The 21,623-nt window shown below is 32.2% G+C and overlaps 1 pseudogene; it reads left to right on the plus strand.

The window, feature by feature from the left end:
• LOC132499871 (podoplanin-like) overlaps nucleotides 1-21,415 on the plus strand; it is an 87,173-nt pseudogene extending 65,758 nt beyond the window's left edge.
• The last annotated feature ends 208 nt before the right edge of the window (nucleotides 21,416-21,623 follow it).

Genomic DNA, 21,623 nt, shown 5'->3' on the forward strand with positions numbered 1-21,623 from the left:
GAAAGAAAGAAGCCGGGTGATTTAGAAAGCTACCTGGAAGGCAATAAAATCATGCAAGGACTCAGGATTTATTGTATATTTTATTATATTCTTTTATTAAGGAAATGCCCCAGAATATTTTCTTAATTGTTCAAAAGACTTAATATCCTAACTGCTTCTAAGGAGTACCAAAGTGGACCTCTCTGCACAAGATGTAGGGGGTCACTTCTTTCTAATGGCAATTAGTGCCTAGATTTGGGGAGTTAAGTGTCAGACTCATGCAGCCTCTGATTCTATGAGGAAAGAAAATGAAAGAATCTTGGATAAAGTTTTATGCCATCTTATATATTCTCTATTTTTCCAGGCAACTCACTTTCCTAACAACCTTTCTACTCTAATCCAGTTCTAGGTCAGTTATTAAAGATCAGAGGCAGGGGTAGTAAGATGGAGCAGGAAAAAGGCTGAGGCTAGGGAGATGCTGAAGAATAAACAGAGGTCACTACAAGGGCAGATGTAAAACAAGAGCATAAGAAAGCAGAAACAATTGTAATGTCCTTGGTCGTTTATAATTTTATTTATTTGAGTACTCTTTTTCTTCAAAGTCTAGCTAAAAGTTTGTCAATTTTGTTTATCTTTCTTACAAATTAACTCAGTTTCATTGATATATTCTATTGCTTTTGTATTTTCTCTTTTACTTATTTCTGCTATCATTTTTTTACCTCCTTCCTTCTGCTAACTTTAGGATTAGTTGTTCATTTTTTTCTACTTCCTTGAGATTTAAATTGTTAAACAAATGGGACCTAATTAAACTTAGAAGTTTTACACAACAAAGGAAACCATAAACCAAATGAAAAGACAACCCACAGAATGGGAGAAAGTATTTGCAAATGATGTGACAGATAAGGGATTAATCTCCAAAATATGCAAACTGCTCATGCAGCGCAATATCAAAAACAAACAAACAAACAACCCAATCAAAAAATGGGCAGGGCTTCCCTTGTGGCACAGTGGTTGAGAGTCTGCCTGCCGATGCAGGGGACACGGGTTTGTGCTCCGGTCTGGGAAGATCCCACATGCCATGTGCAGCTGGGCCCATGAGCCATGGCCACTGAGCCTGCACGTCCAGAGCCTATGCTCTGCAACGGGAGAGGCCACAACAGTGAGAGGTCTGCGTACCACAAAAAAAAAAAAAAAAAAAAAAAAAAAAAAAAAAATCTGGGGAAATCTGAATAAAGTATGTAGTTTAGTTGATAGTATTGTTCCAATATTAATTTCCTCATTTTGTTTATTAACCATGGTTATGCAAGAGTTTAACATTAGAGGAAATTGAGTGAAAGATATTTGAAACTGTGGTAACTTTGTGCTACCTTCTGTAAGGTTAACGTTATTTCAAAATAAAGAATATTCAAAATTATTGTTTTTTAAATGTGAATTTTAAATGGTTTCACTGACACCCTCTTCTTATGTTACACCTGGGAAAGACACCCCTTCTCTATGTTTCTCTGTCCTGTCTTGTTTCCTCCATCATAGTACTTATAATGATTGTCTGTTATATGTCTCCTTCATGGTGGTATATAGTGTCTTGCACAGTTACTGATTCACAAAAGCACACAATATTTATACAATGAATTTATATCTAGGAGTATCAGAAATCCATTTTTAAGTATTTAGGGAAAGTACATATTAGACTTATAACATTTTATGGTATACTCAATACCCAAATCCATCTATTTGCTTCAGATAAATGAAAGACTTATATCAAAATAAAAATGAATCCATTAGATTACTAAACTGGCTCAAAATAATTCCCCATACAGTATTTTATTAATACACAGAAAACAATTTGAGAAAGTTTTTCTTTGTAATTTGGTAAAGTAGGACTTTTAATATTTCCCAAACTCTAGTAATATTATTGAAGAATTATGTTACAAACTTTGCATCTTAAACTTATTCAGTCTTGTTTCAACAGTATAATAAACTTCTTTGCATATACTTTTCCCTCCCAATTCCAGGAAAACTAATCAAAATCTTTTAATATAAATCCTGAATTTTCTAGGCACTTCTAACTCATTATATTGTAACATACCAATAATGCAATCATTTAAATTATTTCTAAACCTACTAAGTACTATTGTGATTATTTTTAAATAGGCCACATGGCAGTATACCAATCATCCTGAGAAATGGAGTTGCGTAAGTTTGAGTGAATGAAATTGCTTAACAGAGGACTCATTCTTGCCTCAAAGGGAATCTCAGGAAGTAGATATAGAAATGCCCATAGGTTCCAGTAGTAGTCATAAAACTGTATGTGATTATACGAAAATATTGAAGTAGTTTTATAAATATTAAATAATAAACTTCACCACACTCTCTGGAGATTTGCTTTATACGTTTTTAAGTACCAACAATTTCCTCATCTTTTCTACCAGATATTTCAATGTTTGGGAACTAGAGTTCACTTATATATGGTTACATTATTCATATTAATTCTTTATGGTATATATCTTGTTTATTTATAGTAGAAATAGGCTTCCAAGTAATGTAAAGAGTCTAGTGTATGAAAAAAAGCTTCATTTTAATTTGTAGGAAATATAGAGAAGATAATTTAAAGTGAGAATAATTTTTCAGTATTTATGAAATACAGTATAAGATGATATTGATGATAATGATGATGGTCTTGAGAAAGATGATAATAATGTGTATTTTGCACAACACCCTATTTTGGACAATTTTCACCCTAGATAATGCTGTCATAATTATCTAGCACAGAATGTGTATTCAATAAATATTTGCTGTTGAACCACTGATGTAGTGACTATTGGGCAGAAAATAACATTTTTGGCTTTTCAAATTAATATTGGCTTTATGGAATTACTGATTATGCTAAATGGATAAAATCCTAGAAGAGGTTGTTAAAAGATGATTCATTTTGTTCTTTTTGGTGGTTCTTTTTTTATTGAAGTACAGTTGATTGATTTACAATGTTGTGTTATTTTCACATGTACAGCAAAGTGATTCAGTTATATATATATATATATATATATATTCTTTCCCTTATAGGTTATTACAAAATATAGAGTATAGTTCCCTGTACTATACAGTGTGTCCTAGTTGGCTATCTATCTTATACATAGTAGTGTGTATATGTTAATCCCATACCCCTAAAACATGATTCTTGATGAAAGATATAAATCTCAATGCTAGAATCTGTTGTTAAGACTGCAGATATGAATCTAGTACTGGCTTTCAACATCTCATGACAGGGAAATGTATTCAATAATATCTTCATGCTGGAAAGAATTATCTATATGACAAAGACCATAAATATGATCAAAGCAGGAGAGTGTTCTGAACTGGAGTCTTTTATTACTGGAACTAATTACTGTCTTACTATGTTCAGGACTTTACTTTCTTCTTAATGAAAGAAAATATTAATTAAATACCTATTTTTAATGAGGAATCATATAAGGACTTTTGAATATTCTATCAACAGGTTGAGAAAGATATTTTATTTTATGTGAAACACTCATGGTCTAGTAAAGCCAAGTCAACACTATGCCCCATCCCAGGTTAGCTACCTCAATATTTTCTAAAGATATCAAGATATTTTGTACCTTTGGAAACGGGTCATATATACTTAAAAATATACCCAGTAAAATTTCCAGATACTATGATTGTTGAATTTAACTGTCTATTCATTTATAAAACCTTCCTCACTATATTTTCCACTTTGACTTTAACAAAATGTACCAACTTTTTTTAAAAAAAAGCTGTGTAACTTTATAGCATGAGAATACTAATAAAACAAAGTTTAATAAACGTGATGAAGAAGAGAGGGTCAAAGGAGAGTGTATGACAGTGGATATTGTTAGAAAGTAAAGATTAAAAACAAAGATTATGTAAAAGCAAACTTGATTCTGATCCATCATGTCTTTATCACAGATTGTGGTCAATTTCTGTGCCACAGCAGTCTCCTGTAATTCTGCCTTCATCTCCTCTCCTCAGGAGCAGAGTCTAGGAGAAACACAAAGGAGAAAAGAGTAAGTTTAATTCCCGTTGTCTCATTACAGTGTGATGAGGCAGCATGATTCAGTGCTAAGATCACAAGATTTGGAATCAGTTACATCTGCCCCTGAATTTTAAGTCACATCCTTAAATGAAAAGTCTTAACCATAAGCTTCAGAATGATATTGAAAACTATTCCAATCATGAAAACATGCAAATAAACATGAGGGTAAATTTATGGAAAGGACACTGGAGTATTTCAAAGAACTAGAAAGTATTGATCAATAAAGAATCAAGAAGTGAAGGAAAAAAGAACAGATAGAAAGAATTTGTAAACCTTCATTCATCCACCTGACATTGATCTAAACTAGGTCTTACTCCTCACAAATTGTTGAACAAGAGAACATAATTGGTTCTACTTATTTTACACTTATCTTTTCATACGTAGTTCAGTGGGCATGTTCATAAATGGCTTCTAGCGTCATAGCAAAGGAGGTTCTTCTACAAAGAAGTACATAGTCTTGCAAACACTCTAACAGAAGCCCAATACATTTGACTTATTAGCCCCTCAGCAAAAAGATCTCATTTTATGTGTATAAGGGTCTAAAGAGGACCTCACTTAACATGATCCAGCTATTTACCTGTTAGATTAATTTGGTAATGATTAACAATTTTTTCTGCCTCCCTGTATCCACGTCCCTGTGTGCTATGAGTTTGACATTCTTGCCTTTTAAAGGTGAAGTCTGATTCTCCAATACTTGAATGTGAAATCAGACTTTGATTTGATTTTGCAATTTGCAACTAGTAGATATGATACACACTGGTACTCGAAGTGCTCTTTTGCACTGGGACGTGCCTTCTCTTGAAGATGGAAACCTTATTCTCCAGTGTGAACAAGTCTGGGATAGGAGGATGTGAGAGATCTTCTCAGATATGCCAGCTCCCAACCCCCGCAGACATATGAGTGAGATACCTTAGACAATCTGGCCTCAGTTGACTTGGGTCAGGCACGAAGAACTACTAAAATCTATGAATCATGAGAAAATAATAAATATTTGTGTTTTAACTTGCTTAGTGTTAGGGTCCTTTTTACATAGTGTAAGTTGACTGATAGAAAAATTATAAGTGTGGTTCTGCATAACAAAAATTCTAAAACATTTGGAAACGGTAGTTGGTAGAATCTTGAAAAGCAATGAGTAAACTCTTAGAAAAGTCTAGAAAATGGTGTAAAACCTGTTAGTATTTGCTGGAAAATTAGTGAGGAAACTGCTATAGCAGGCTAAAAATATGATGGCTCCCTTTGCATAATGATGAAACAATTTAAAAATTCTCACTGTTGGTAACATGGAAGGTTGAAAAGCATTTCTAATGGACTTAGGGATCTGGCTAAAGCTATTTCTAGGCATCATGTTGAAATTTTCAGTTATCCTCTGTGTGATGCATATAACATATGGGAAGTGAGAGATGGAGTAAAGAACACGGTTAAGCTGACTTTAGAGGAGATATAGAGGAGCCAGTGTTTGCCTACTTGCAGAGTAAAACTCTTTCCTGTGTTCATTGTTTTGAAAGCAAAATATTCTTAAAGTAAACAATCATGAGATAAAGATCAAATAAGGAGATAAGTTCCAGGTCCTTTTAAAAATACCTTTGGAAGATTTAGAGGACTGTGTTGTAGACCTTCTAAGCAGGAGCTTAGAGGAAAGAGCTTCCGATAATTTAAGGGTTGTCCCATAGCAATGTGGTGCACGGATAAATATATACATATTATATATATATATATATATATGTATATACATGTACTATGAGTTATTTAGAGGAAAAAAAAGAAAAAAGATAAATGATAGACAAGATAGATGACAGAAAGTTAGATCATAGAGCTATAAAGATTCTCACTTTTTGAGGGAGGAAAGTAAAATGGAAAAAAGATGGTGATTAAATCTTAGGATAATTCTAGAAGAATTTATTAAATACAAAGTGTATTTCAGTTTTTGGTTTTTGTTGTTTGGTTTTTCTTTTTTTTTCTTTTTTTTTTTTTTTTTGCTGTACATGGGCCTCTCACTGTTGTGGCCTCTCCCGTTGTGGAGCACAGGCTCTGGATGCGCAGGTTCAGCGGCCGTGGCTCACGGGCCCAGCCACTCTGCAGCATGTGGGATCTTCCTGGACCGGGGCATGAACCTGTGTCCCCTGCATAGGCAGGCGGACTCTCAACCACTGTGCCACCAGGAAAGCCGATCAGTTATCTTTTACTACATAGCAAATTACCCTAAAGCTTAGAACTTTAAAACAACCATTTAATTTAGTTCTGAATTTTGTGGGATAGGGATTTACGGAGAATTGACTGGAAGTTCTCATTTGCAATCCCACGCTGTACCTTGGGAGGGATTGACCACCTATGTGTGGGTCTATTTCAAAACTTTATTGTGCTTCAGTGACCATTAATCAAATCTTTACACAAATATCACATTGTCTTGTTTAAAGTCTTATTGAAACTGCTTTTTCTTAAAATCAGAAAGTGCAAATCATCTAATTTTGTTGTTTTCACAATTGTGTTGGCATTTCTGTATGGATATTTAAATCAACGTCAATTTCTATAAAAGAGCCTTTGCAATTTTGACTGAGATTGTGTCAAAGACATAGACCACTTTTCAGAGAAGAATATCAAGTCTAATCAATGAATGCACTATCTCCATTTATTTAGATCTTCTTAAAATTTGTCTCAGCAATAGTCAGCAATAGTCTACATGTTTCAGTGAATAGATAGTGCACGTATTTGGTCAGCTTTATCTCTAAGTATTTCATATTTTAATACTTCCTAAATATTTTAATTTCTGATTTTGTACTGCTAGCATATAAAAATACAGTTACATTTTATATTGTCCTAATTTATTGCAACTTTGTTAAATGCAAATGTATTAGCTTTAATAACTGCTTTGAGGATTTTGTAGGATTCTCAACATGAATTATCTCCACAGAGACAGTTTTAACTTTCCCTTTTTAATCTAGATACTTTTGCTTATTTTCCTTGATCTATTGCACTAGCTAGACCCTCTGGGATAATGTTAAATAGAAGCAGTGAAAGGGGATATTCTTGCCTTGCACCTAATATTAGACAGAGGCATTGAGTCTTTCACCATTAAATATCTCGTTAGTTATTCATTTTATATAAATGCACATGAAAGCAAAGGAATTCTGTTCTATTACTAATTTGCTTTCATTTTTAGTATTTTGTCAACTATTTTTGCATTTGTCATTAGCATGTTTTTTGTTTTCAGGCTGTTTATGTAATGAATTATATTAATTGGATTTCAAATGTTAAACTGATTTTGCATTATAGGGATGAACTCCACTTGGTTAAAACTTATTATCCTTTTTTCTTTTTCTTTTTTTTTTTTTTGGTGGTATGCAGGCCTCTCACTGCTGTGGCCTCTCCCGTTGCAGAGCACAAGCTCCGGAAGTGCAGGCTCAGCACATGGCTCACGGGCCCAGCCGCTCCATGGCATGTGGGATCTTCCCAGACTGGGGCACAAACCTGTGTGCCCTGCATCAGCAGGCAGGCTCTTGACCACTGTGCCACCAAGGAAGCCCTATTATCCTTTTTTTATATTGTTAGATTCAACTGGCTAGAATTTTGTAAAAATATTTATGTTCATGATGTTTTTCTTTTTATCCTTTTCTTGTCATGCCATTGTCTTATTTTGGTATTAGGGTAATTTTGGTTTTGTAAAATGAGTGTGGAAGCATTTTTTCCTCTTTAAATTTCTGGAAGTGTTTGTGCAGAATTAGCATTATTCTATCTTTATGGACTTGATTGTGTTTACTCATGAAGCCATCTGGCTCTGACATTTTTTTGTGTGCAAATAATTTAACAAAAAAATATGTTTCTTTAATAGGTGTATTTCTATTTAGATCATCTGTTTCTTATTAAGTTTGCTTTGGTAGTTTTAGTCTTTCAGAGGATTTGTTTATTTTATCTAAGTTGTTGAATTTATTGACATAAAATTGAACATAATACTTTCATTATCTATTTAGTATCCACAGACTGTTTTAAAGCCATCTCTCTTTCCTATGGCTGGTAATCTATGTATCACTCTTTCTTTTTTTAAACTCTTTTTTAATTGAAATATAGTTGATTTTCAATGTTGTATTAATTGTTTCAGGTGTAGAGCAAACTTATTCAGTTATGTATATATATATAATATATATATATATATATTTTTTTCTGATTCTTTTCCCTTATAGGTTATTACAAAACATTGAGTATAGTTTTCTGTGTTATACAGTAAGTCCTTTTTGGTTATCTATTATATATATAGTAGTGTGTATATGTTAATCATTCTTGATCACTCTAGCTAGAGGTTTGTCAGTTTTACTTTTCTTCTCTAAGAACTATCTGTGGGTTTCTTTAATTTTCTACTTAAGCTCCACTCTCATCTTCATCATTTCTTGCCTTCTCCCTACTTTGACACTTTAAAATGTTTCATTATGTTCTGACTTAAATTAGTTCTAATGAGAAATCTACCATTATTCTTATTTTTGTTTTTCTGTATCTAATATATTTTACTAATTCTGGCTAATGTGAAAATTTTCTTTTATCACTGTTTTTTAAAAATTTGCAATTATGTGTCATGATGTAGTTTTCTTCAAGTTTGTTCTGTTTGCAATACAATAAGAATCTTGGATTTGTGGGTTTATTTCTTTCATCAAAATTTCAAAACTGCAGTTGTTTCTTCAAATATTTCTTCTACTTCTCTCTTTTGTTTTGCTGACTTCACTCATATATATATATATATATATATATATATATATATATATATATATATATATAACATTTTGATGTTTCCTTAAATCACTGATACTTTGTTCTTTTCTTTTCCCAATCTTTTTTTTCCCCTATGTTTCATTTTGGATACTTTCCAAAACACTCTTTCCTGCTGCACTACTTAATCTGCTGTTAATCAAATCCAATGTATTTTTTAATGTCATATATTATAATTTAATCTTTAGAAGTTAATTTTGCTCTTTTACTAAATTTACAATATACTGTAATCTATTTAGTTTCAGTCTTTGGGCTTTTAAAGTATATGGAATATAGCCTTAATATAAAAATATTCTCATGTACTGATTCCCATTTCTGGGTTAGTTTTGATTTTTTTTACTAATCACTAAAGTTTGTATTATTTTGCTTAATAATAAGAAAAGCTTATATGAGTATTTAATATAATTTTAATTCCCCAAATCAAACATAGATAGAATGGTATCAAAAGATAATGTATGGGCTTCCCTCATGGCACAGTGGTTGAGAATCTGCCTGCCAATGCAGGGGACACAGGTTCAAGCCCTGTTCTGGGAAGATCCCACATTCCGTGGAGCAGCTAGGCCTGTGAGGCACAACTACTGAGCCTGTATGTCTGGAGCCTGTGCTCCGCAACGAGAGAGGCCGCAATAGTGAGAGGCCTGAGCACCGCAATGAAGAGTGACCCCTGCTTGCTGCAACTAAAGAAAGCCCTCACACAGAAACGAAGACCCAACACAGCCAAAAATAAAAATAAATTAATAAAAAAATAAGATACTTTACCTTAGCAATGACTTCTGAGGACTTTTTCCCCTTCAGAAAAATTATATAGTCAATTTTCTTTAAGAACACATTAGTAATTATGTTATTTTATGCTATATATTGCTATTAATTTATAATTAATCCATAAAGCTTTATTATTTTGTAAATTATTAGTAGGAAACATTATATATAGTAAATGTTTCAATATTTTCTGAAATCGGGACAGAGTGTCCTTACAATAAAATTTGGGGACAGATAATAAGATAATAAAGAAAATAGCAATTTCCAGAATGAAACTTTGATTTGTATCTCCAAAATTAATCAAAAATACTGACATTTTATGTTAGCATCTTTTTTATTTGCCATGTACTCATAACTATCACTACAGTTATAACTGATCTGATTGACTAGATCAATATTTTAATCATTTCCACGACTCTTTTTATGGATATCATCCAAGAATCTCAGTCAAAATGTACTTAAATACCATAAAGACCTATTAACAACCCAGATACTGGTTCTGTGTTGAGATGCCTTATGTACACTGGTTTAACATTTTTAAAAGAAATAATCAGTTTTCCCAGGTTTCATCTCCATTTATTTTCTACTCTGCATTGTCAAGCAGATGAGCTCTCTAACTCCCTTGATTGTGGCTATTATTTCTTTACTTGGAAAATTTTAGATTTACTCAAAATATGTTTTAATGACAGCTTTTGTCATCATCACTTTATTAAAGCTGGCTGCACTAAAAATGTTGTGACTTCTTGCTGCAAAATTAGTGAACATCCTATAAACAAGGGAGGCACAGAAAAGTGGGATGTTGTTTCTGCATTTAAATTTCTATATATATTTTAAATTCCTTCATTTCAGAAGCTTGTTTTGTTTTGGCTTCCCATGATCCCTGGCCCTTGTTCAGAAGACCACAGACTGCAGAGTCAGTTTTATGACATTTTCACTACTTCTTTACTGTCATATCCCATGGCTCCTTCTCTTTATTTTCCAGAGAAGAAAACTTACACTCATGATGTCCTTTTATTTAGATGATTTCTTCATAGACTATTTCTGGGCCCTACCTATTTCTCTGTAGCAGTGTTCTTCAAAGTGTGATCCAAGATCCCAGTGAATCCTCAAAACCCTTTCTGTAGATCTGCAAGAGCAAATTATTTTCATAAAAGAAAGTAAGATGACATTTTTTTTTGCCTCAGTCTTTCACTGGCTATACAATGTGCAACTTTACAGCAGATTGTATACATTATCAGATATGAGAATTCAACTTTTTTTCTAAGTCACACATTAAATAAATCTGTGAAAATGTAAAACAGTGAGAAAATCTAACAATTTCACTATCTCTCTAATATTTTATTTGCTTAGAAGTAGAGTTAGTTTTTCATAAAGACTATATTATTTGTGTGCACAGATAAAGGACTTATTACTGTTCTTTTAAAATGATTTAATTTATAACAAAGTAAATATCTGTTTTAATTTCTATTGTGGTAAACTTCCATAGATATAACTAGCGATGTGTTTGAATGGGCTTGCACAGGCTTTTGTGAGATAACTGTGTACACCTCTTTTCAATTGTATGATCAGTGACATTTTATAGGTAGCTTGAAATTGAGTATAGTGGAAGTATTAACCCCACAGAAGTCAGCAAATGCTATAAATCAAGTTTTGTTCACACAGTCCCTGCCACCCATCCTCACGCTTTTGAATAAATATTTACCACATCATTGGTTGTAACCCACAAAATCCTAAGACCAAAATTTTGGGTTCCCGAGACCAAAAAGTTTGAGAACCATGGCTCCAGACTGCCCTTCAAGGCATTGCCACCCTAAGTCAGTTTGGAAAGTAATAAATGTTTTATTAACAAAATCTTCTGATTTCCAACTTCCAAACCTCTTTGGCAATGTTGTAGAAATATGTGTGCATTGGTCTAATTTTACCTCAAATCTACATATATCAAATTGATCATATGCTGGGGAAGTTCGGCCGCTAAAATTACAGCTCTTTCAATAATAGTTTTGGGTGTTTAATTCTTGATAGAAAAAAAAATCCCATAAAACTATTACATATCACTTATTTTAAAAAGGAAAGCATATTTTGTTGAATCTTTTCAGAGAATATGAAGGTTCTATTTTATTTGGGAAATTGTAGATTCGGTCAATGTTTGTCAAAGTCAGGAATGGATCTAGTTATACTCATGTATTATCATTTTTAAAATGAGTATTTTGAAGCATAGAAACTTTATCTTTTGAGGATGCTGAGTAAACATGAATTTTAAAATGGCAAGTTAAGGTTTACAACACTTTCCCTAATAAAACTCATTTTTCATAGGATGACAGGGGAGGAAATTGGAATCTGCTGCTCATTTTATAGTTGAGCAAACTTCTAAGAGGTAAACGTATTCACTTATTTCACATGATTCCCTTTGTAAATAACTTGTTTAGAGCCTATGGGATTTAGCAATCTCTATCAATGAATATACATCCCTTGTGAAGTGATATAGTTTATTATGACCCACTTATATATTGCTTACTTTTAAACTCTGTTTTTACCACTTTTTCTCTTACAGCTCATTCAGTTTATTTTTTAGCTGCTGATAAATACCTGAACAAAATTTTAAATTACCACCAAAATTGTTATTCCAAATACTGATTATCAAGTATCAGACATATGAATTATCCTTAATTGCTTTATAAATATATCTCACTGTGACAAAAATATATTGATAATCTTTTTAATCTAGTCCTTTAGCTTTTATTTTCCTATGAAAACTAAATTAATTTGCAATATTTTGGAATTAAAATAATATGCAATTCCCATTTTTGTAAGTCAGAATAATGCTTTAGAAACAATTTAACCATATATATATATATATATACACACACAAATATATTTATACACATATGCATATACAAATATACATATAATACAAAGTTTTATTAAGATTATTAAAAAATCAATTGGCTTACTTGCTTTTTACTCCAAATTTTCAAAAATAACAGGTTTGCTAAATCAGACTGTAATGTAAGATTTTAACAATACTATGTTTTGTTGATGGTATTTAAATTAAATTTTTAAGAAATAGGAAAATCACTGAGAATAATACAAGTGTACCACATTTTTTTACAAGTGGTTTACATTTAAACTGAGTCAAATTTCAATCTCCATTTTATTAATGATTCACACTTTCAGAAATAAATATTGTAATAATCAAAAAAATTCATGAATCAGCTTGCAGCTGTGCTTGCTTCTCAGCATACTTGTTATTTTTGTCACAATTTTACAGTCATTATTATTTATACTATATTGATTGAAGCTTCCATCCTGCAACACTATTGCCACCAGTTACACCTACACTTCAGTTTAGTAATTATTCTGCTCAATCCATCCATCTCCTTCTCATCCTTCTGTCCAACGCTATTTTGTGGAGTGCACATAAGTGATCTCTATACATTACAGACTATACATCATAGTGTTACTTTCTATCGTTTTAAATAATGTTGCTGAGTAAAATGACACCAACAAATCTATTAAAATTATTGATCATAGATTTATCTAATTTTTCTAACTTCAAATAATAAAAAAATGCCAGTAATTCTACACTTGAGTTTGTGTTTCAGTATTTTCCAAGTGTATAATAAAAAGTACAGTCCTTATAGATCATTTTTTTTTAAAGTATAGGTTCAGATCCAGACTCCTTCAAAGTGTATGATCTTGGACAAATTAAGCTCTATAAATTAGAGCAACACTTATTACAGTTGTACTCAATAATGCAACTGATTTCACTGTGTTTAATTTAAATAATGTATTAAAACCTTTACTGTCTAGATTGGCACATTTCAAGTTCAAAATATATTATTATTTACTTTTATTAAGAATGTGATAGGGCTTCCCTGGTGGCGCAGTGGTTGAGAGTCCGCCTGCCGATGCAGGGCACACGGGTTCGTGCCCCGGTCCGGGAGGATCCCACGTGCCGCGGAGTGGCTGGGCCTGTGAGCCGTGGCCGCTGAGCCTGCACATCCGGAGCCTGTGCTCCGCAATGGGAGAGGCCACAGCAGTGAGTGGCCCGCGTACCGCAAAAAAAAAAATAAAAAAATGTGATAAAAAAAACACAGTTTTTTAGTCCACATAGTAAAATGTAATACCTGTAGCTCTTATTATATGATTTGAAAAGTTATTTGATAAAACATCTAAGGAAAATTTCGTTACTCAATTAGAAATTTATAAATTTCTATATTAAATTAGAAAATAAAATAAATGAAGTTAACAGTATGCCTAATCTTTATGCATTCATTAATTTATTAATTTCAAAAACATTTATTGGGTTCCTACCATGTGTCAGAAGTTACACATATGAAGACTAAGGAACAGCTATGACCTTAAGTTCTACTGGGACATTTATAGTATAGCAAGGTAACACATTTCTTCTAATAAAACTTCTCCATGTTAATCAGAAATAGCAATTTGTACAATAGGAATGATTGTCACATGGAACAATAAGAATCACCTGTAGCTATTCTACATTAATTAATAAATTCTGAACCACTATCCTGCAAATGAATTTGTACTTAAAATACCTTGTTTTTCTTTTAGTAACATCATGTTTCAAGATAACCACTCAGAAAATGTATGTATCAAATTAGAGAAAACTCAACATCCTGTCCACTATACTCTAGTGTACCTCACATCAGCTGTATCAGTCAGTTGCTAAGCCTCATTAATTTATTTTACAAATGGGGAAATTGAGGTAAATAGAGAAAGAAAGGAAGAAAATGTGGATTAGTGCTAAGGTGAAAAAAAATAAAGCAATACATATTTTAAAATAAAATGAAACAAAGCAAACCAGAATGAGAATGATGGGATATGTTGAGGAGTATCTTTAACTCAACTTTGAGGATCCGAGGACTAGAAAGAGACATGAGGTGAACACAGTTTTGCTACTGTGAAAGAAACTTCTTGGACTTCAGTCATGAGAAGGAAACATTCCTTTTCAAAAAGATGGATGGAAAGAGACACTGAAACGATATTTAAACACAGGCAGATTTAAATGTGTTGTACAACATACGCACACAAATATTTTGAAGGAAGATGACAAAGAAAGGAGCATTTACATCTGTATGTTAGTTCAAAGGGAATTGTACATGGTAGCTGTCCTGTTTTTCCTTTGTGTGGGCACGTACACATTTATTTTTCTCCTTTCTGAGGCTCAGTATTTGATGTTCTCAGAGACTTGAAATTATCCTGTTATCAAGACAAACTGATTTGTTTTTTTAAAAGACCTTTTAGAAGATGAAAACACTTTTATATTTTATTTTCTTAATTTAATCAAAAGGGAGACAATGTTTATTTCTCTCCTTTTTTACATCTAATAATAAATTTCAGTCTTTTTTTTTCTTCACCCCTTAGGATGTTGGGGGGAAATTAACAACAGCCACATATTCTATCTTTGTAAGAGACATGTTTTGGCTCTAATGCCCTTTGAGCTCTGGGAGAAAGGGCAGTGTTATTCTGGCTTTACCTACCACATGGCATTCTTCTGACTATATTTGAATATGGAAATCCATAAAGCACTTTTTTTTGCCAACCATATATTAATTAACTTAGTTTTATTTTTATACAATTTTTAAAGGTTACTTTCCATTTACAGTTTTTACAAAATATTAGCCATATTCCCCGTGTTGTACAGTACATCCTTGAGTCCACCTTACACCCAATAGTTTGTACCTCTCACTCCCCCACCCCAATATTGTCCCTCTCTCACACTGGTAACCATTACTTTGTTCTCTATGTCTGTGAATTTTCTTCTTTTTGTTATATTCACTAGTTTGTTGTTTGTTTTAGACTCCACACATAAGTGATGTCATACAGTATGTGTCTTTCTCTGTCTAGCTTAATTCACTTAGCATAATGCCCTCCAAGTTCATCTATGTTGCTGCAAATGACAAAATGTCATTCTTTTGTATGGCTGAGTACTTTTCCATTGCATATATATATATATATATATATATATATATATATATATATATATACCATCTTCTTTATCAATTCGTCTGTTGATGGACACTTAGATTGTTTCCATAACTTGGCAATTGTAAATAATGCTGCTATGAACATTGGGATGTATGTGTCTTTTTGAATTAGAGTTTTTGTTTCTTTTGAATATATACAAATGATTGGAATTGCTGAGTCATATGATAGATCTATTTTGAGTTTTTTTAGAAATCTCCCTACTGTTTTCCACAGTGGCTGCACAAATTTACATACCCACCAGCGGTGTACAAAGGTTCCCTTTTCTCCACATCTTTGCCAACATTCGTTATTTGTGTTCTTTTTGATAATAGCCATTGTGACAGGTGTGAGATGTGGGTTTGATTTACATTTCCCTGATGATTAGCCATGTTGAACACCTTTTCATGTGTCTTTTGGCCATCTGCATTTCCTCTCTGGAAAAATGTCTATTCAGTTCTATACAGTTTGACTGAAAGCACGTGATAGAAAGAAAAACTTCCTTGAATTGACTAACATTTTAAATGATCACATAAACAGCATTGTCATGCACCTAAAAAAAGAAGCCAGAAAACAGCATTATTACTTAAAATGAAAGGAGATCAATGTTTGGTAAGCATATACACAATAAAATTCTAGCATTAGCTGCACAGAACTCCAAGATATTTCTGACAAAGGAATGTCTCAGACCCATTTCTAAGTGGGAATGGAGGGAAATATATGCTTATGTATTATATTAGGGCCATGTTTAATGCACATACTATTTACTATGTTTTATGTTTTTTTATTTTTATTAATTATCTAACTTCAATAAATAAGTTATTTGAAGTCAGATTTAGAGAACATTCAACTTCCCTTGTAATCTTCAGTGCTGCCATTTAATATATGGTTCTATGTGTCCTAAGTCTAGTCACTCCGAATTAAGAATGTGTAAAAAGCTCTGGTGTTATAGTCAGTGGGGCAAGAAATGACATTTGCTAACATAACACAGAAAGGAACTTAATTTCAGTGGTCTGAACAGATGGAAGCTTCTCTCTCTAACAAAATAGCAGAGGGGCATGTACACCCTTTCTCCATAGAACACAGGTCAATGAAGAAAGATGGAATTCTGAGTAATCTGGGCAAAGCACAGAAGAAAAAATCATTCTGGATAGAATGGAACTTATATCAGGCAAACATACAAAAATAACAAAGGAATGAAATTACTTATGTTCCAGAGTTGGATAGATCTCTATATATTAGTACAGTGGGAACAGAGTTGCACAGACAAAAAATTTTATTCCATAAGTATGAAATCAGATTCAAAAAGCAGTCCAAGGAATATATTCTATTGCAGGCTGTATGAAAGATGGAAGAATATGGAGTGTAAAAAGAAAAACATAGTGAAGGACGACTAATTTGAGAATCACTATGTTTCCTCTTACAAAGTCCTTAGGCAAAAGAATCTGTAATTATCTAGTAAAATCTGGAAGTAATAGCTGAATGAAACTTACAATATTTACAGTTTTATATACATACATGTTTATATGCCCCATATCCATAGGGATAATTTAATATTTTCAAATTAACACTTAAATAAAAATATTTTATATTTACATTTCATTTTGGAAAAAAAGCATACTTAAAATTAACTCAAATATGATTCTGGTAAATGTAAAATATGATTCCTTAACAACAGTTATTACTCTCTGAGTATTCTACATTTATACTTTGTATTAAAAGACATGAAAAAAGACATTTAATCAAGTAAAAAGTGGAAAATGTGTTTAATGAGTCAATAGATAAATGAATTAAAAAAACATATTTTGACATAATAGAAAGACCATTGCATTGATTTCATTTATTTCACTAATACTTGTTGAGTTCTCATTTATACATTTAAAAAAAAATCACCCTCAATGTTTCTCTTCAAGGTAAAGTGAACATTTTAATAATGAATGTAAAAGTAATAATTGCTCAAAGGAAACTCTGGCAAAAGGGAAAACTTTTAAAAAGTGGTGCTTGGGGCACCTCACTATTGTTACATGATTTTATAGAGAAGCATATATTTCCTCATATTGGAGACAGAAATTTCTACCTCTTTTTAAAAAAATATACTGATTGATGATTTTTAATGTATTTGAACCATTTGTTAAAAATATGAATATACTATACCTTTATTTTCAGAAATAATATTGATGTTTAAATGGATGGAAATTTGCCAACTAAATTATAACATAAAATTTCCATTTTACTACATATGATTGAAAAATTTTATTATGACATTTACAGCTAACAGAGTGTTTATTTTATATGACCTATATAACTTTTTGAACTATAGCATCCGTTAAAACTATGTATTTAATTCAACTGAATAAAAATTATTGTGCTCAATATAATTATTATTCCAGCTACAAATATTTGCTTGTATGAGCAAAGACGGGAATCTTGAATTATAAATGTATTTTGAAAACACATTTATTATTTATTCTTTCTCTATATTTAAATTTTAGGTATATATTAAAATTAACTTTTTGAATAGAGTAAAGAAACAAACTTTGGAAACTACAGGACTAATATGCATCCCAAATATTTTTAGGAGACAAACCCATGTAAATTGTATATTAACTTATATGATGAAAAAGTGGAATGCTTTTGACAAGAAAATATTCTACATTCCTATGATAAACTAATTGAGGAAATGGTCTAAGGAGGCCAAATAAAATGCTTCAAGGACACTGTCAGCCAGCTTGAAGCCATGGGATACTGGGTCAGACAGCTGGGAAACAATGGTACCTGACAGTACCAGCTGGCATCTAACAACCAGAAAAAGAACAGTTCATACACTCTAAGAAACAAACAAACTGAAAGTATTAACAGAGGGAACAATGGAAAGGCATGTAAAGCAAGGTCTGACCTTTAATGGAGTCTCACTTAGCATAATCAGCACACAAAACACAAGGAAAGATTACAAATTACATAGCTTCAGTTTTTGCCTTTTAAACTCAATTTAAAGAAGAAATCTGTGACCTATAATTACTGTTTTAATTTAACTTGCAGTAGGAGAAAAGTTATTAATACCTTCTTAGAAATATTATTAAAGTAGCAGTAAAAATATAATTTAAATAAAACTTTCCTTTATTAATTTTCATAAAAATATAGATCAATTTCCTATAGTGGTCAAATACAATACTGTTTTATAGAAATCCATATTGAAATACAGATCAATTTCCTATAGTGGTCAAACACAATACTGTTTTATAGAAATCCATTTTGAGTAAAAATCAGTAACCACGAATGTAGTTATGTAGTTATTTAGTTCTCTATAGGAATTAAAAGCAATATGTATAACTTGTTTAAAATTAACTTTCTTCTATAATTAATAAACTCCAAGGTAAAATAGCAGACATCAGAGCATATAGGTAAAAAAAAAAAAAAAAAAAAAAAAAAAAAAAAAAAAAAAAAAAAACTTTAAAGCAAAATACTAGAGATACTTAAACTAAATGAAAACAAAACTACAAAAAAATTAACTGAAATATACCATATAGGGGAACACGTTTAGATTCCCAGTATGACTTAAAAACCAAAGTGAAGAAAGTTTAAAATAATTGCCTTGTGAAGTGATGCCTAGCTTGTTTAGAATCATTTAATCTCTAAAACCATAGCTTTGATCAATAACCAGACTTTTACCATGAATTATCTGGACAGTATCCTCAACTCTTCATTCCATTTGGTCATGAAAATTAAAAAAAAATAATAATGAAAATTTTGTATTTTGATGTATATTTCTTGATGCCAAATTGGTTGCATGCAGAGAAAAATAGATAGGGCCAATTTGTTCTTAACTAGAATGGCTTTCTGTCTGTTTTTGGTGATTTTATATTCAAAATGAGAGCTTATTCATACGAGATTTTGAGGCAAACATGGTATCATATGGAGCATTTGGGCAGGCTTTACTAATTGGTCTTCAAGAGAGTTAACAGCTCTTGCTGTTAGCTGCCCTGATTGTTATGGATAGTGATATAAAGCCATATGGATTTTTAGAGGACTACTAGTAAAGCAGAATCCACAAAATAGTATCTGTGCCTGTTAATTGTGTCTTCAAGGATATCAAGCCACCCCCATTTGTTAGCTATGTGGATGAAGGCATACACCCCATACTTAGATATCTATTTGGTAGTTTTATCCAGGATATATGCTGCTATCTTATGACCTTTAAAAAAGAAGAAAGATAACAATATAAACTTAAAAGTAGATTATACACTATAAATATATAAGGTATTTAATGATAAGGCTCTATCAACAGGCAAATGACAAAAGTAGAATACTTGAATAAACAGGTTTAATTATTTAATAATCTTGTGTGTAACTGCGGATTCTGTTTCCAAAATCTAACTTTTCTCAGATGATTTCACCATCTAATGGAAAAGGAAACTGTCATAACTCCATCTCCCTACCACATCCAAGGATTCAATTTTTCCCAGAGCAAAACCTAATTCACTGTGCCACACACCAACCTACATATATATTACTCCTTTAGAGATGATATAATTTGATTTTTAAGATGCCTATTAGGATCAGGCTTATAAATCATTGCCCTTAATCCAACTACAGGATTTCTTTTCCAAACATAATAAGACTGAACCAGAAGCGAAGGGTCACTGTAATAACATAAAAATTGTAATAATGTGTAAAATATGTAATAGAGGTTAAATTTTAATTCTAAAAATCAACTAATCACCTGAGCTTAGAGGAATAGTCTATTCTCTTTAGAATCCTGTTATCTATTTTGTATTGATCTTTGTTATCACCATTGTTTTAATCATCATTTTTTATCATCACCATCTTCATCGTCACTCTCATCATCAAATGTTTTATTGTGCTCTTTCTGTGAAACCATCACTAAGCCAGACACTTTGTGTACAGTGAGTCATGAAATCTTCCCAACCACATGCAACTGGTATTATTATTCCCAAGGTAGAGAAGAGGAAAATAGTACTCATAAAAAAATGGGTAATTTGATAATTCATGGAAGACCGTGGATTTAAACTGTTCTTAATCCAATACCAGATTACTTTCTAGTACATCATGCTGAAAGTAAACAATGATACTGATCTCTATTACTACTTAGAATTCTAAAAGCATGTAACATGTTGAAAATCAAATTCAGCATGTTTGTTCATGTAATTTTTATCTCTGTCAATGTCATTGGCATTCTCTTCATCTTTTGATTTTCCCTATTTCATACCACAATGTACTTTGTAATAATATTGCCCACACATTTAATTGACTTACTTGTTGATAGACAAGAAGACCTAAGGGTAAGCAACTTCTGAAGACTAATGGACAGAAGAAAATTTCCCAGATGTCACTAAGAATATCATCGAGGAGAAAGGACGTCTACTTGAACAGATTTTTAATGCAGAGAAAAGAGCCCTATTCTGGAAAAAAAAATATGTCACAAAGGATATTTATTAGTAAGAAAGAGAAGTGAGGAGTTAAGGCAGGAAGATATAGGCCAACTCTACTGTTTTGTGCAAATGAAGTCAGGTTTACCGTCAGAACTGATCTTATCTGTAAAGCTGCTAACCCCAGAGCCTTGAAAGGAAAAGATAAACAGCAGCTACCAGTCTTCTGTTTGTACAACAAGAAGGCCGGAACAATGAGAACTTTTCCTGGATTGGTTCCATTGATGCTTTCTCCTTGAAGTCAGAAAGGACCTTGTCAATAAGGGACTGCTTTTTAAAGTCCTTTTGGTATTGAACAGTGCCCCCTGGCCACCCAGAACCCCAGGAGTTCAACACTAAAGTTGTCAAAGTGGTCTACGTGCCTCCAAACACGATGTCTCTAATTCAGCCTCTGGATCAGGAGGGCCATAAAGACCTTTAAAGCTCATTGCACAAGGTGCTCTTTAGAAAGGATTGCCAATGGTATGGAAGAGAACCCTGGTAGAGAGAACATCATGAAAGTCTTGGAGGGTTACACCACTGAGGATGTCATCAATGTTATAGAAAAAGCTGTGAAAGGCATCAAGCCCTCAAAATAAATTCCTGCTGGAGAAAACTGTGTCCAGATGTTGTGTATGACTTCACAGGAT

The sequence above is a fragment of the Mesoplodon densirostris genome, chromosome 12, assembly GCF_025265405.1.
Source record: "Mesoplodon densirostris isolate mMesDen1 chromosome 12, mMesDen1 primary haplotype, whole genome shotgun sequence".
NCBI classification, from domain to species: domain Eukaryota; kingdom Metazoa; phylum Chordata; class Mammalia; order Artiodactyla; family Ziphiidae; genus Mesoplodon; species Mesoplodon densirostris.